This window comes from Nipponia nippon, unplaced genomic scaffold (genome assembly GCF_047370975.1).
Source record: "Nipponia nippon isolate SJK-2023a ecotype South Korea unplaced genomic scaffold, ASM4737097v1 scaffold_1, whole genome shotgun sequence".
Classification (NCBI taxonomy): domain Eukaryota; kingdom Metazoa; phylum Chordata; class Aves; order Pelecaniformes; family Threskiornithidae; genus Nipponia; species Nipponia nippon.
This window is the reverse complement of record NW_028262290.1, coordinates 1,802,152-1,818,883: the sequence shown is the minus strand read 5'-3', so window position 1 is coordinate 1,818,883 and position 16,732 is coordinate 1,802,152.

The window sequence follows — 16,732 nt, the reverse complement described above, 5'->3', positions numbered from 1 at the left end:
CCCAGAGCACTCTGCAAAGCTGAGGATGAAATTTCCATCAGTGTAGGTAGCTGCATAGAGGAGTTAAACACCACATCCATGGTCCACTGAGGAGAAAGGAACAGGAAATGGGAAGCTCCCAAACAGCCTCCTTTGATTAATTATTCATGGCCTGACCGTGCCCATGGTACAGCAGTGTCCAGGTGTTATATCTAGACCTCACAAACCTTAAAGCAATGGAATTCTCTTGGAGCCACAGTGCTGCAGCCAGCCACACGTGCTTTTCCCCTTCCAACCAGAAGCTCCAGACTTTGTTTCACAAGCACTCTCAGCGTTGAAGTTCATCTGCTTCATGGACCCTGGTCTGATCACTGCCTCCCCCATCCCTGGTGCTGCTGAGCTTTGTTCCTGAGGGTTCTGGTGGGATGCAGCCCCCCTTGGTGGGGAAGACAAGTTGGTTTCAAGCAAGTATAATTCTCCCTCCCACCTTCCCCGGCTGAGAAAGCACAGCTGTTACCTGTCGTCTTTTCCTCCACAGCTCCGGCACAGGAGCCCAGATCCTGCCAGCCACTAATCTTCCCTGCCTCAGGGCTTTCCTGACAGAGCAAATGATCTGCCAGACCCAGCTTAATGGAATTGTAATTGCCAATTAAAAGCTGTCCTGTTAATTGCAGCAGCTTGAAGGTTCGAGTGTGCATTTGTGTGGGCACATGGGTGCATGAGCTGGTGTGAGTTCCTGAAGTCTCTGCTGCTGAAATTGATGGTCTACCCGCAAGGAGATGAACTTGGGAATAACCAGTATGTGAATTTTGCTGCTGTTGAAACACCACACAGAATGCCCCTCCGGCCTGTTCAAGGTAATGAACCAGCTAAAAGGCAAGAGAGGAGGATGAGCAATGTGAAGGGGGAGAATCTGGTGTCACCAATGGGCAAAGCAAACAGGAGGAGCCATCTGAACTACCATAAGTCCAGAAGGTGAGCTTGATGGATGCTGGGGGGAAGCTATGAGAGAGAGCTTGCAGATTTACTAATGCAGCTAATGTATTAACGAACAAAGTCTGATAATTTATCACACCTCTGAAGCTTCCAGCACTGTGCTTGTCCAGACTCGACAGACTTGTACTGTCAATCCAAGGGACTTTTCAGCTTAGGTGAAAGGAAAACACCTGAACAGAGAGAAGAAAATTGAAAATTTTCTTGCAAAAGCGAGAGAGCAGAAAGCATGCTTTTTTTTATAGGAACAAGGTGCTTTTGAACTCTCTGCAGAATGACAGCCTGTCTCCACACTTCCCTTGGAGTCCTGATTTCCCACTGCTATGCAGGCAACTATTTATACCTGTGCAAAGCAGGTGTTCGGCTGTCCGATTCCACAGGACAATGCCCCTCACCCACTGTTCCCAGTGTAAAAAAAAAAAAAGACATAGAGACAGGACACTTTGGGTAGGAACCTGGTCTGCAAAAAACCAACATTCAGACACCTGGAGTCTTTTTCCTCCTCTGCCACAACCCGTTTCTTTGATCCTGGGCACGTTACTTAAGCTCAGGTTTTGCGCAGAGTTTTCATGCCAACCTAACCAGAGGGGCTAGAAGAAAAAGCAGACAGCATGTTATACAAAAGGCAGGAGGCTTGCAGTATCTTCCTTGAAGCATTCCATATTCTCATCTATACTATAGCCAAGAACACAAAGCCACCCGAGACAGAAGCCCATCCCCATGATGTGCATTCCATCTCCCTTTCACAACCAAGAGCAGAATCTCTCACTGCTCTTTCTGGGCCAGGCCCAGGCTCCTGAGCATGGAGACAGGAGGGGAGGATATTAAGAGGTTACTAAAAAGCCATAGCTGTTTAACCCTCATCACTTATAGAGGTATAGATAGCTCAGCTACACAGATCCTCACGAAGACAGTCAGCATTTCACCAGCCTTTGCGTTGACTGCTTTCCTGCTCCCACAGGCTGTAAGCAAGGAGGTCATTTTGGGTGGAGGTGGTTGAAGAGCTTAGGTCCATTCCCATGGGGAAAGGCTTTTCATGTTGACCACTTGGACTCTTTCCAAATCCATTGCGGCTTTCCCACGGGGCCGTCCTGAGTGCCTCCCCTCCACACCAGCCAGCCTGGGACCCTGCTGAGTGCACTTATCCTTCACTGCTGCCAGGAGCCTCCAGATCTATAGCAAGAGGAGATTAGTTCTTTGGCTGGGATTGGGAGACATTCATCTGCCGGCACATCTCCAGTCAAGCAGAGTCTGAGGGTCCATTTATCAGGGGAGCTGGAGAGATGTGGTGCTGTCAGGGGACAGTTCATCGTTGCGTGATGTGGCTTCTCTTGCTCTGGGGTTTGCCTCTTCCCTTTCCATTTTTAACAAGGACAGTCTCTACAGCAGAGAAATTGCTGCATCTCTGCTCTGGGTGGACTGTTCTTCCAAGGAACAGACGCTTCTGCATTTCCCCAGTTTTGTCCTGTTTTTTTTTTCAGTTGCATCTCACCTCATCCCAGGAGAAAGGTCTCAATAGCCATCCACCAAGGAGGACTGAAGTCCTTCTGCAAGGTAGATGTTTTCTTTCCCTCTGAATATTCTTCTCTAACTTTTTTCTTGATGCCTCATCTTCAAACATTGAGCTAAGCCATGAAGTAGAGCCTCAGAGCTTCTTTATGCATGATGACGTCTCTGGAAGAAAATTGGAGACTTTCCTTCTGAATATTCTGGGGCAAGAAGCAAAATGAAGTGCATGGGAGGCTGAAAAGAGATCCTTGAAGACCTAGTCAGTTCAATTCACCACAAACGGAGGCTCCACAACCTCTCTGGACCCTTTTTTCTTTGGTTAACCACTCGCATGGGGCTTTTGAGTTGTTCTTTTTATATGTAATTGGAATATCCCTTGCTCCAACTTGTAGCCATTGAGAACCCAGGTGACATTATGGCCATTCCCTGAGAGCCTTTCCACCACAAAAACAGGAGAAGGGGCATTTTTTACCCTTGGGATTGCTGGTATGACCTGCCTTTGCTGTGAGCAGTCTTGTCCAATCTCTCTTCCTCCCTGGCTAGCAAGATCTGAGACATCTTTGTGCTAACATCACTCCAAGATGCCAGTCAATACAACAGCGAGTTTCTGTGTTTTGCTTTGGTGACTGCTGTTCTCTAGGCAAGCAGTCATCCCACAGGTGTGGGACTCAAAAGAAGGCTGATGCATGGTTTAGACGGTACCTAGATAACAGCTTAGGACATTTTGGGCAGCATCACTGTGTTTTTTCCCCTGCTCCAAGTATGATCATCATCTGGTTCACAGAGGCTGGATCTTGGCTACTCCTCTTATATATGTGGTGTTCCAGGTGGAGCCTGGAGTTGCTCACGGCTTGCACGTTGTAACGCAAAGGGGAAGGCTACCATGACTCTCCAGTCCTTCTGGTGAAAGAGTTTGGGGTGATTACGGCCATTAAACATAGAAGGGAACTGGCCTGCCAAGGTGGCCTGAATCGCAGGTCTGTCAAGGCTTAGCTCAGTGCCCCAGTGTCCCAAGCAGACACCTCACCAGTTTCTTTTCCACCAAGTGCATGCATCTCCTGTAGTGTGGGCTGGAAAGCTTTTAACACTAAGTCCCTGCCACAATTCCCCAGGGGTGCCTCAAAAGGCTGGAAAGACTCATTGACAATGTGGCAGGCCCTGTTCAATAATAATCTTTTCAAATCTGGAGGGCTGTTCTTTACATCTCCTTGAGATGACACTACATTGACTGACGGCTCCTTCTCACCCTGCTCACTTAAATCCTGAATCGACATCATGTGCAGTTAGCCAGTTTGATGTGTCTGTAAATGCGGGCAGTTTGGGATGAAGGTAAAGTATCACCGTGCAGCCTTCTGCAGCCCTGACAACGCTACCAACAGCCCCCAAATCAGTGACTGCGTCCTCCAAATCAGGAATCTACCTAAAAAAGCACAACATTTTCAAAGCAGAAGTGACTGTTCAGTTCTTTTTTATTTGATTACCCGTCTTTGAGTCTGTAAGATCCATATTTTAATGTGTTTGTTCACAATTAGGTCAATTAGACAATTCAGTCTAGAATGTGACCTTATAAAAATAATAATAATTTTTTTAAAAATTACATATAAACACTATCTAAGAGGTGGTGTTTTAACAAAAGGGAGATGCTCCTCACATATCAGATTGTAGAGCTGTGGGACTGCTTGCCAGGGGATGTTGTGGATTCTGTTAATGGTTTCAAGAGGAGGCTGCACACATTCTTGGAAAAGAGATCTACTGAATATTATTAAACAGACAAGTGACAACAGGCTCAGGAAATCCCCTGAGCTAAGAACAGCTGGAGCCTGGGAGATGGTCAGAAGAGATATCACACGTTTGTCCTCTCCTTAATTTGCCCATTGAAAGAGCCTGCTTAGAGCCACCATTAGAAAGAGGGCTCTGGCCAGGATGGACCCTTTCGTCTGCTCTCATAAATCAATGGTGGTGTAAGACCATGGATAAGTCTCAGGAGTGACCATGCTGACTTTGGCCCTTTTGACAGTCATTTCATCATCCACTTGTAGAGCTATTTTTAACAAGGGCTCACAGCCCCTCAAATTCGGGTGTTGGAAATCTGAGTCAGCAATGCAGAAATACGCTAATCTTGTTAAAGCAATAAAGCACCAGCCCAATGCATCAAAGGGGATTCGTTTGCCTTTTGTGTAAGCTCCAGGCAAGACCTCCTCTGCCTAATTCTCCTTTGCCTGTACGCTCTTTGGTGGGTGACTCTATTAACAAGGCCATAGAAAGGGTTTGTTATATGGTGGTTTGAAGAGTTTTAACAGGGCTCATCTCCCCCTCTCGGTGCACATGGACATCCTGGAGCTCAAAGGACCCTCCACAGGGAAAGCTACCTGGCTCTGGTCTCACCCGGAGTGCTCAGACACTGCTGTTTCTGTACTGGTGGTAGGCCCCCAGTTCACATTGTTCTCCTCTGCAGATAACCTACATCAGCCGCAACTCCCTGCCTGCCTCAGAAATGGATCCTGGTGCTTTCCCTCCTTTCTCCCCTCCCACATCAGCATCCTGCATCCTTGCAAGCAAAACGCTGTCACTGTTTCCTCAGTGGCACGAGGAAAGATCTTATGGAATGCCTTAAACCAGTGACTAATGAGTTGCTTCATCTTCTTAGGGGTGCTTTGTGACCATGGAGGAGGCAGGTGGGTGGAAAAGGAATATTACTATTGACATCCTCCGCCCTTGAGTCTCTCCTGGGTGCTGGGGAAGGCAAAGGGGTGGTTTGGGGAGCAGAATGTTTGTACAGCAGTGAGCACTGGGGACACCTTAGTCCTGGCCAGGCTCTTCAGCTCAGTTGCAAAACAAATGAAGAAATGTGTAATGAGCAAGATTGCTACCTACCAGCTGTGAATGTCCAGAGGTACAGAGACACCACACCGCTGGCATGGGTTGGGTGAAGATATATGAACCAAAATAAACCTCCTGCAGGGCTAGCTTGGCTCCAGACAGGAGACAGCGATGCACATACGGTGCTGTCCCAACCTCATAAAACCTGGACTGAAACAGCAGATGCATAGCCCTTGTGATCTCTCTAGAGCATCCCGCAGGGATCATCTTAGCCTTAAAAAAAAAAAAAATCCTTCTTCCAGTCATTACATACCCCAGAATCCCAGACGCATCCCTCCTGCTTGTCGGCACTTAACTGAAGTACCTGACTTCAAAGTATTTTTGCCCTCAGCTAATTCTGTATCCAACAGAGAGGGTCAGGCAGAGAGCCAGCACAGCCTGCCACTTCCCCTGGTTATAGGGTGTGCTCTCAGCTCCTTTGGATGGGCTGGACCTGCTACCTGATAGTCCCTCTCCCCCCAAAAGGGTGCCCTGGGTCTCCTCCAGGTTTGTAGGAGAGGTGTCTGGAGGGCACAGGGCTTGTTAAAACAAGATACAAGCTTGGATGCAAACATCATTGCCACCCCAGAAGAGTGCAGCGATCCTGACCTGCTCTCTCTCGCCGGCTCAGGTCTGTGTCAGCTTTTTCTTTGTTGTTCCTTTAAGCAGCTTTTCAAATTGATGTTATTGAGAGAAAAAAAAGTCTAAAAAAAAAAAAAAAACCCAGAAAAGGCTTGCAAGGCATGGCAGGGACTGGCCCAAAGCAGGCTGGACTCTTTGCTGTGGTCTGCCACGGGGTCTCAGCTAAGGGATGAGGCTCCATGGCACAGAGTTTTGCACTCGTGGTGAGCAATCTGTCCCATATATCCAGCCCTGCCTTGTGTCCTCAGTCCCAGCCAGTGCCTCTCCTGGGGTCTCTCCTCTTCTGGGATCCCACAGACCTGTACCACTGCATGTGGACAGCCTTTGCAGTCCTAGACACGGAAGCTTCCACTCACACACACAAACACACGTGCACTGACACATCCATGCTCAAGCAGGTACACGCAAACAGAAATTGCTCCTCCAGCCTGCAACCCTTTTGCAGATGTCACACAGGCTTGCACAGACCACACACACTCACATAGACACCCCAATGCCAAATAAACTGCTTTTCTACCCTGTGCACCCACACAACCTCCAGCATGCACCCTATGTTGTGCTGATCCAGCCCCACGTACACGCTCCTGATCCAGCCCCACACGTGTGTGCAAACCTGCTCGTGGGGGTACAGACCCCCACAAACTCCCTCCACCCTGTGCCACATACCCCCAGCTCTACTGATGCTCCTGGAGAAGCCAACCTCATGGGAAGCCTCCTCACCCTAAGACCTTCTCCTAAGGGGGACCAAGGGGGTGAGGATCCCACCCCACAGCCCACACCCAGCCCTCGCTCACCCACCACCACCCCAACCTTACAGAGAGGCTTTACCAGCCCTTCCACCCCGCACATATGTCTTCATTTGTTCTCTTCTCGTGCAGCCACTAGACGGCAGGTCAGGCTCGCAGAAATGCTCTTTCCAACCAAGCAGTCGATGGGCTCATTTGTCCCAGCTCCCCCAAGTCGATGGGGCTGACACTCGGCAGTCAACGCTCTGATTAAGATGCCACAGTTGAGTTAAAGCGTGCATTAAGATTTGATGAGTAATTGATCAGCACATCAACAGGGACGCAGGGCTGGAGAGAGAAGCTGAGGCTGCGGACACCTGGGTAAAAGCTCCAGTTGCACGCACGAGCTCCGTCTTTAAATAAAACTTATTATTAGGGAGTTTGAATCTTAAAGGGATAATGTCGGGTTTATACGAGATGGGACTGCTATGGAGCCGCTGAGTGCAATAAAAAGGCTTGCCACAATATAAATGGTGATTTAAAATTCTGGCTCCCTCATATCCTTTGAGGGGCACATCCAGGCTGAGCAGGAGAGAGGGGGCTGGGATTCAGCTTGGCCGGATCCCCTTTATACCGATGGGAAAGTGCTGACATTGATGGATTCGTTCCTGCTTTTACACCAGCATAGGTGGGTGTCTCTCGACAGACCGGGAGGTATAAATAGGCATGTGTGTGTCTGATGGAGATATTCAGGGCTCCAGCCTCTTTCTTGCTTTTTTAAATTGTGCGACGTTTTGTGGCTGGGGAAAAATGAATGAGAAGTGACTGTAAAATGGTACTACCTCACTTCACAATTTAATCAAAACCACACTTGTGCATAAGTGTTTGTAGAAACAGGGACTTCACTGCCAGCCCGCCAGAAAAAGGGTTCCCTTTAAACTCTGTGCTGTCACGGGAAGATAATGTAAGTAGATATAATATACCTATAATAAGAATACACAATTCTTGCAGAGAAAGCCTGATTTTCTTTTTACACACATATCCATACACTCTATAATAAACATGCACATGAAAATGTAAAATAAATTGTGTGCATCATAGGTGAAGGAAAATCTGTTATAAATCTGTGTCTCTTCCTTGTTCTTAAGGAAAGAAGACGGAATAAGACTTGGTCCACACCTTGCACAGAAATAATGTTATGAGCTGCCATAAGAATAAATTCACACTTTTTTCCTCCCCAAAAAAGACAAGTCGTTCTGTGTTCTGGCATTTGACTGCAGCCAGCCCTTTCCAAAAGATTTTCTGTTTAGTTTCTGTCAACACTCAAATAATATGCTGCTTTGGTGTGTGAGGTTCATTTTGTTGAACCCACCAGGCTCTTCTCCCACCCACAGCTGCGGGCATGCTTGTGTGGCTACATAAGCATCATCCTCCTGGGAAGGGGCTTTGGTCTTGTCCTGCCAAGGAGGTAAATAATTACAGTATAAATAGATTATTGAGTATTGAGGTAGGGTCTGGCTCTTCTTTTCTATTGCCTCAGCTGTTTTGGCTTCAGAGGACTCGCTCCAGCAAGGGGGGTAACAGCACAGAGACACACATCCTGTATCATCTCCTGGTGCTCCCCTCTTTAAGCTCCGTCTATTCATTTAGGTGGCAGGATCCTGGGAGCAAACATTATTTTCTTATCAAGGGTTAGCTCAGTTTTTACCAAGTCCTAGGCTTTTTTCTGACTGTGGCTCCAGTGTTATCATTTAGCACAAGCAGTGACAACCAGCACACACCTGGAAAACTGGGATTAGGCAGAAAAGCATTGATGACTCTTCTGAAGAAATATTAAAGGCTTGATTTCTTTTTGAGAGGCAGAAGGACTTTGAACCAGCTGGCACGTGAAGTCCTTTTCCTTGCACCCACTGGTTTTGGTGTCCGAGAGCCCCAAGGCAGTGGCTGCAGTGTCCAACTGCACCAAGAGAGATTTCCGAGGAGAAGGGACACATTTCTACTCAATGGACCCATTTCTGATCGTTAATCACGTTTGCATGTGGACTACTCTCCTATCCATAAGTGCATATGTGAAAAAATAATGTCTTAAAAAATATATATTGTTAAGAGAAGACTGGGGAAAACCCACAGGGGAACCTGGAATTATTTTTGGAGCAGTTGTCTAAGTGTGCAGCACAGCATTTTGCTGGAAAATGACATTTTATTCTGCTTGAAAATCCTGACATCTGGAAATGGGTTTGCATTCTGAAGCCAAAAATACATATAAGAATTTGAAATTTATCCTCAGAACAAAATCAACCTGGAAATATTTTGTTCTGATGTTACACTGGTTTAGTTCAGTTAAATAAAAATGTTGCATCTCACTAGCAATGAAACATGGCAGATATCTCAACTTTATAATCCAATATATTGTTAAATCCAAGGTTTAACTATAAACACTTGAAGAAACCAGGATGCCTCGGCAGAGCTGAAGCAGTATGTTTTCCCCTGGCATTACAAAATATTTTGTTGCTTTGAAAGTGAAGCGAGACAGTTGAAACAACTCATTTCAATATTTTTAATATAAAAAACATCGCCACAATCAGCCTGATCCCAAGATGATTTTTGACAGGAATATGTTTTGCGGTAGAAAATTCCACTATCAAAAAGTGTTGACCAGCATTTTGTGGCATTATCGCAAAGGCACAGCTTCAAATAATACTGAGATGGGTATAAGCTGCATCTCTACTGACTGCAAGATTTTCCCAGGTTTTCGATTCAGGGGGCAAGGTACCTGCAATGAATTCAGGGCAGTGGAGAGATGAGAGCCGCTCAAGAGCTTGGGCTCCGGCTGAGGACTAACAGCATCATGAAAGCCTGTCCTAAAATAAAAGAGGAGCAACCAAAGCTAAAATTGAGGAGAAAAATGACTTCAGAGCTAGGAGAGGGTGAGGGACTGAATCATGACTGCTCTCCAGGGACATGAAGGTCACGCATGGCCAAGCCAAAACCACAGCCGAGCCAAAACCCACTGGGCTGGCACAGAGGGTGAAGCTCCCAGCTAGGGCTGGCTGCAGAGATGCCCTGGATGCCCCCAAACCAGCCTCAGTTTCCCTCCTGCTCTTTATTTTGTTGATGCAATGTGTGCCCAAGTGCAAAGGCTGCCTGTGTCCAAATTGGAGGTCGGAAAAGCAAGAGCAGGAGAGGAAACTGCAGCTGTGTTGCTGCAAAAAGGATCTCCTGGGGAAAGGGAAGTTTTTTGCTTTCTGAAGGGAGCCCAGAAGAACCAAAAAAAAAAAAAAGGGCAAGTGTGCATGCATCTAGCAAATCAGTCTGCTAAGAACTGTTACAGTTCATGATCTGATGAGATCTCCCAATTCACCAGAAAAACAGACATTAGGTAAAAAGTGAATGAATGGACCGGAGTCCTAATATTTGCCATCACATCTTGCAAACTGTTTTTCTGCTGGCTGTGAAGGTAGCTAGAAACAGAGGCGGGAGGACAGTGAAAGAAAAACAAAATCCCAGGATTCCAGAAGCTGGAGCTTTCTCTGGGGAGGAAAAAAAATAAAAAACAAAAAGAGTAAAAAAAAAAAAAGAGTATATGGGATGATTTTATTATGGATTTTTTTGAAGTCATCATACCCTGAGGCAGGACGGTGCCGGGAATTGGCAGTGCCCTGGCAGTGCTCTGGGGGGCTGCGGCAGGGAACAGGCTGGCTTATCTGCAGCCGCAATTGAAGGTGGCATTTTGAGTGTGCAATTACGCACATCCTTTCTTTTCTCATCTCCGCCAGCTCTTTCAATCCTGCTGCTCCTGCTAGTATTTACTGCTGAGGGCGGCTGAATTCTGTACACTGCCTGCTTGGCCTGAATTTCATCACACACACACACACGCATACACAGAGCATCCCACCTCCATCTGAATGCAGAGGTGGCAAATAAAAAAAATAAATAAAAAAAAAGCCAGCTCTTTGTTTTCCAGCCATCTCTGTTTATTGCACAGGGAAGGGAGGGCTGCCATGGTGGGGTGGGAGAGAAAAGTTGGGGAGCACGGAGGAGACACGGGGGGATACAAAAGGTTAAGAACTGCCATATTTCGTGTAAATATTCCAGCTTTTTTTTTTTCTTTTTTCTCTCTCGTACCTCCCTGTTAGCTTCAACCCTGCCTGCTCCAGTGGAAATTCCTGCTGTGGAAAGGTATTTTTTTTTTTTTCTGTTACAGCTGCACTGGCAGCACATGGGTTTTGTGCCTGCACAGGAGCAGTTTTGGTACCCTGGAGACCACCAGGCCCTTGCTGTAGCTGTGATGTCTCTGAGAGCCCTGTTCCCTCAGAGGTGCTTGGAGTCTACTGAGAGCTCATTCTTCTGCCCCCAGAAACCCCTTTTTTGCAAACCATTCCCCCCCTGCAACATCCAGTCCTTTGGTGGATTTGATAGAAATCAAGCAATGGGTTGCAGTTATTTTAGGGTATTTAAGGGTACTTAAGTGAAGATGGGCTGGGGGAGAGAGTTGGCCAGACATCGAACTCTGACCTCCACGGTTTCTACTGGCTTCTTAAGATGCTTCACCAGCCTGATTCATAACCTAGAAGGGTGAAATGACAACAGACTTACAGATGTGGGGTCACCCCCAGGTCCTCGCACCTCTCTTGCTGCTTCCCCTAGACTGGGGCTTTCCAGCCATGCCAGAGACACTTTCTGCTCAATAGTGCTCTACCAAGGAGGGTCAGGCAGTGAGGGACCAAAAAAATCAGCGAGAAGGGACCTCTTAAAATGCTAATAAAAAAAGCAAGCCCATTATTTCAGGAAATAAAAAAATCCATGAGCCCTCCATCATTTAGCAGCTCTAGCCCAAGCCAAAATGACAACAGTGGTGTCCCACCCTCCCAGGGACATCCCTCTGTGACAAGAGGGATGCAGAGGGGACAAATTCTCTTGGTTTGCTCAGCACTGGACTTGGCATCCCAAACTCAGCCAGCCCTCGGGGGAGTCCAACCTGTGCCAGAAAAAGGTGGCCATGCTTGCCCCTTTCCCACAGCAAACCAAGCCAAAGGACAGAGCGAGGGCTGGAGCTTTTCCCCCGGTTTCTCCTTGCACAGCAAAATGGTGGTTCCAAATGCTGGTTCCCTTCCAGCATCCCTTGCATTTCTCCTCTGTTTTGACTTAAAATGTGACTTTGGCTTTCAAGTTTAAAAGAAGAGAAACAAGAGCTGACACTTGCGTCAATATGAAACGTTTTTGCCTCATTTAGACTTAGCGCCATGAGTGTTTCTGCTTGCTGGTTTTTAAAAAGGAAACAAAACAACATTTGACACTGAGTGCTGGGTATCCCTTTCTTTCAGAAAACTGCTCTGCAGCAAAGCTTCCTGTTCACATTCACCAGAGTGATTAGGTTGGATGGGACCTCTGGAAATGTCTGCTCCATCCACCCCCCCTCAAGAAGGGACAGCTTAGACCAGGTTCTTTTTACTGCACTTGTGAAAAAAAATGCAATTTTCAAATCAAAAAATTATCAGGAGGATTTCTATGTGCAGCCTTTCACAGGAAAAACTCTTCTTCTCCCACTCTTTGTTTTTGGAAGCATCCCAACACTTTTCAACCATCTAGAAGTTATCCAGGTGAGGACTTTCATTAGCAACCACTAGCTCCGTCCTGGCTGACTTACCACTTCATATGGTCATCTGTATCATTCTTAAAACACGCTCAGAGTTTGCTGGGGATCATTTAGCAAATGACTTTGCGCTTGCAGTCTACTCCCCCAATCAAATTTTCTGTGCTTCTAACCGCAAAAGGAGGCAGCGGGTGTGCATTAAGTGCATGCATGCTGTGTGTGTACAAACACATCCAAACGCTGCAGGTCAGCTTTATGAGCGCCGTGCACGGCAGCGGATGCAAATTGGTTTAGCTCAGTCAATGAAGCCAGAGCTTTTCGCAGCAGCCACAGACCTGGCCCTCTGCATATTCCTGTGCAGCGTATATTTATCTAACTAATCTTCAAGATATTAGTGATAATCTTTGCCGTTTTCCTTTAATGAATGGCTGACACGCTCGCCTGGAAGCTGTTACTGTAGAGACCACCAGAGAGAAGAAATCAGATATCCTATCTCCAATCGTTTATCACTATCAGATCAGGGACGGAGCTTTTTCCCCTGTCTCTTTCCTCAATACCTCCCAGCGTGTTCAGTTATTAACCTCACTTAGCCTCCAGCAGAGCCTGGGAGACCAAACCAGAAAGGTTCACATTTTATTCCCCAGCTGCTCCGCACTGGAAATCTTGGGGAAGAACAAGATAAGGAGGGAGGGCAAAGCAGGACAGGGGAATCCTTAAAGATCTTGGCCACAAATGGGGTTTTCTTTAAACCATGTCACTCACCCAGTGACATCAACCTCTGCTGAGTCGGGAACCGAGGAATTACTCACTTGTTATCAGCTCCCCACCAAGGGCTGTGATCTCATTAGCTCACCCAGACTAACGAAAGAGGGATGCCAGCCAAGGATGCTGCGAAAGGACCATGGAGCAAGGGATGCTAACGGCGACTGTGCTGCCATGAGCAGGGCAGGCATCTCAGCGAGGGGACTCTGCAACTGAGCTAATATTCCCTCCAGCAGCCAGGTTTCCCCCCCAGCCATCCCAGTGCACAGCCAGAGGGTGTCTGCTTTCAGAGCACTTTTATCCAAGCCTGCATCCCAGAGGGTTGCTAAAATCCCTGAGTTAGTAGGAGTCGGTGCCACAGGACTGACCAAATTCTGCGCCCATTAACTACTTAACAAAATTCCTTGTGCCCGCCTCCCCCAACACATTAGAGTTAATGCTCTTCCTCATTTCCAGGCCAAAAGCCAAGGCAGATCGTTGCAGAACTGGTTTGCCTCCTATCCTTGGAGTATTTGGTTTGCAAAAGGCTGCAGAACGAGCACTGCAGTCGTCTAGCTCAGTCTGAGCTTTCTTACCCCTGCACCTGCATCACATTCTGGCTAAAAATGTCTAGAAATAGCCACAACAGCTCTTCTTAATGCAATCCCATGAACAAAACAGGAGGTACCATCTCCTAAGTCCTCCATGCAAAATCTACATGCTGTGCTCAGTGAGATTGTAAATGTCTATGCTTTCTTGCTGTTTTGGGGTTGCTTTTCACCTTCCAGATGGAATATGGGATCCTCAGTTATTTCTAATCTGTGGGACATGGGAATGCTTCCAGATCCCAAGCTTAGTCACACACCCATTGCCTTGTCCCCTTTTTGGGTGAACCCTAGCACTTGTTAGCCCTCGTTAGCCCACTTCTGCTCTGCACCTGGGTTTCAGCCTGTTGTCCAGCTGGAAACCTACATGCTGGAAGCCAGCACATCCCTCAAATGGCTAGCAGAAGGGCCTGGATGTGACTTTTTGGGATACGTCAGATCATACATCATGTACATGAATGATATGCACTTCTAGATGCCCATTCATGCTGGCTGCTGGCAGCATCACCCTCCCAGGAGCCATCTCTTCATTTTCTCCCTCAAACTGCAAATGTTACAACATTAAACTATAATGAAAATTTCCACCAAACGCAGTTGCTCTGCACTCTGCTCACCACAAACCTCTTAGAGGTCGCAATACACATGTACCATATTTTGACGGTTTCAATGAACACCAAGGGACAGTGTTAATTTGAACACTGAAGGGGGTCTTGGCAGAGTTTGGACTGCCAAGCTTGGGAACCACTGAAAATCCTCTGAAGAGCTGATATGACAGCAAGAAGGGTCTTCAATAGATCTTGACAGCTGTCCAGTTTTTCACTTACCATTTTTGAGTGAGAAGCTCTTTACACTTTCCCCATGACTGGGTGGATATGGAGATTGAGGTCCACACATCTGAATTAAAAACCTTGGGTTAATCACGTGACATCCCGGGTAGACAGTCCAGCCACGTACACAGGCCCTCTTGGTTTGTTCCTCAGGGTGAGGAAATTGGATTAGAAAGGCTGGTGGACGTAGGTGTCAGTAAGAACGTGCATGGCATGGAAGGGGTGTTACCCAAAGACATGTTACCCAAATGGGACTCCCTTGCAACCATCTAGGTGATCTGTTTTGTGACTTCCTAAAGACTTCACTCATTTGTCTAATTTTTAACACCTTTTGCGGTGGATTCTAACTAAGGCTCCTGCCCCATCTGCAAGAAGATGGATTCAAATCCTGCTTTGGGATTCCCAGGTCAACATCCAGTTGCAACACTAGGTTAACTGGAGTCCTTGGATGAAGCCATGCAGTGCTTGTTCTAGTCTAAGGAAAGAAGAAATCCTCAAGAATCCATGAATGAAGCATTTCACAGCTTCATAGAGTCTTTCCTCAAACAGCTGGAGATCATGGTCCAGACGAGACACAATCCCTTCACCTCCCTACCCTGAGTGTCTTCTGCCAGGGTTAAATTGCATTTTCTTATTGTCTTTCTCATTCCATGAAACCTTCTCCCATCTCTGTCCTTGGTTTTGGGGTGTCCTCCCCTCTCCTTTGTGCCTCTCAGGCTGGAGCATTCTGATCCATGGCGTATTTCCGCACCTCTTTCAATCATCTCTCTAGCTTGTTCACCTTATCACCCTGCCAGATCCCCGGATCCCCTGCTTCAGGAGCAGGACCTAGCAGGGAGGATCCCAAAGAGTTAACCCTCTTCAATGGTTATCCAAGTGCACCTCCTCAGTTCTTAGGCGCAGCTACCCGGAGCCAGGAATATTGCTGAGGATTTCGGCAGGGTGACAGAGTCACTTAGTACGCGCTGCTGTCAGTAACAGAGCGGCAGTGGCGGGATGGGGCTGAAAGCAGATCCTTGCTTTCAGGTGACACTGAGGAGGGGAGATAGGGTTTCTCCTGGGAAAGAAGGGGGTGAGGAGCAACCCGAGGAGAACATGGGTACAGAGGGCTGGGAGGGTGCAGGAAATAAAGTGGCATCTGTCATGGTCAGACGACCTCTGGCCATTTATTTCCTGCACCTGACCCATCGCTGGCATTTCCTCGAAAGCCTGTAAAGTGGGATAACCAAGGGTTAAACCCTTGGCTGGGAATCGGCAGGGCAGGATGAAAAAGCCTCCACTTTGGTTTAAGCCAGCCCTTTGATGGGAGGCTCAGACAGGGGTGAAAAGCATATGCTTCCCAGTGTGGGTGCAATGAGTCAGAGTGGTGCAGTGCACAGAGAGAATATCCAAGGGCCAACCCTTGGTACACCCCAGTACGTCTGCAGACAACACCAAGTTGAGCAGTAGTGTTGATCTGCTGGAGGGTAAGGAGGCTCTACAAAAGGATCTGGACAGGCTGAATTGATGGGCCAAGGCCAACTGTATGAGGTTCAACAAGGCTCAGTGCCGGGTCCTGCACTTGGGTCACAAAAACCTCAAGCAACACTGCAGGCTTGGGGAAGAGTGGCTGGAAAGCTGCCCGGCAGAAAAGGACCTGGGGGTGTTGGTCAACAGCCAGCTAAATATGAGCCAGCAGTGTGCCCAGGTGGCCAAGAAGGCCAATGGCATCCTGGCTTGTATCAAAAATAGCATGGCCAGCAGGATTAGGGAAGTGATCATCCCCTTGTACTCAGCACTGGTGAGGCCGCACCTCGAATCCTGTGTTCAGTTTTGGGCCCCTCACTACAAGAAAGACATTGAGGTGCTGGAGCGTGTCCAAAGAAGGGCAACGAAGCTGGTGAAGGGTCTGGAGCACAAGTCTTATGAGGAGTGGCTGAGGGAGCTGGAGTTGTTTAGCCTGAAGAAAAGGAGGCTCTCTACAACTACCTGAAAGGAGGTTATCGTGAGGTGGGGGTTGGTCTTGTCTCCCAAGTAGCAAGTGATAGGACAAGAGGAAACGGCCTCAGGTTGCACCAGGGGAGGTTTTGATTGGATATTAGGAAAAATTTCTTCACTGAAAGTGTTATCAAGCATTGGAACAGGCTGCCCAGGGAAGTGGTTGAGTCACCATCCCTGGAGGTATCTAAAAGACTTGTAGACGTGGTGCTTAGGGACATGGTATAGTGGTGGACTTGGCAGTGTTAGGTTAATGGTTGGGCTCGATCAGGTTAAGGGTCT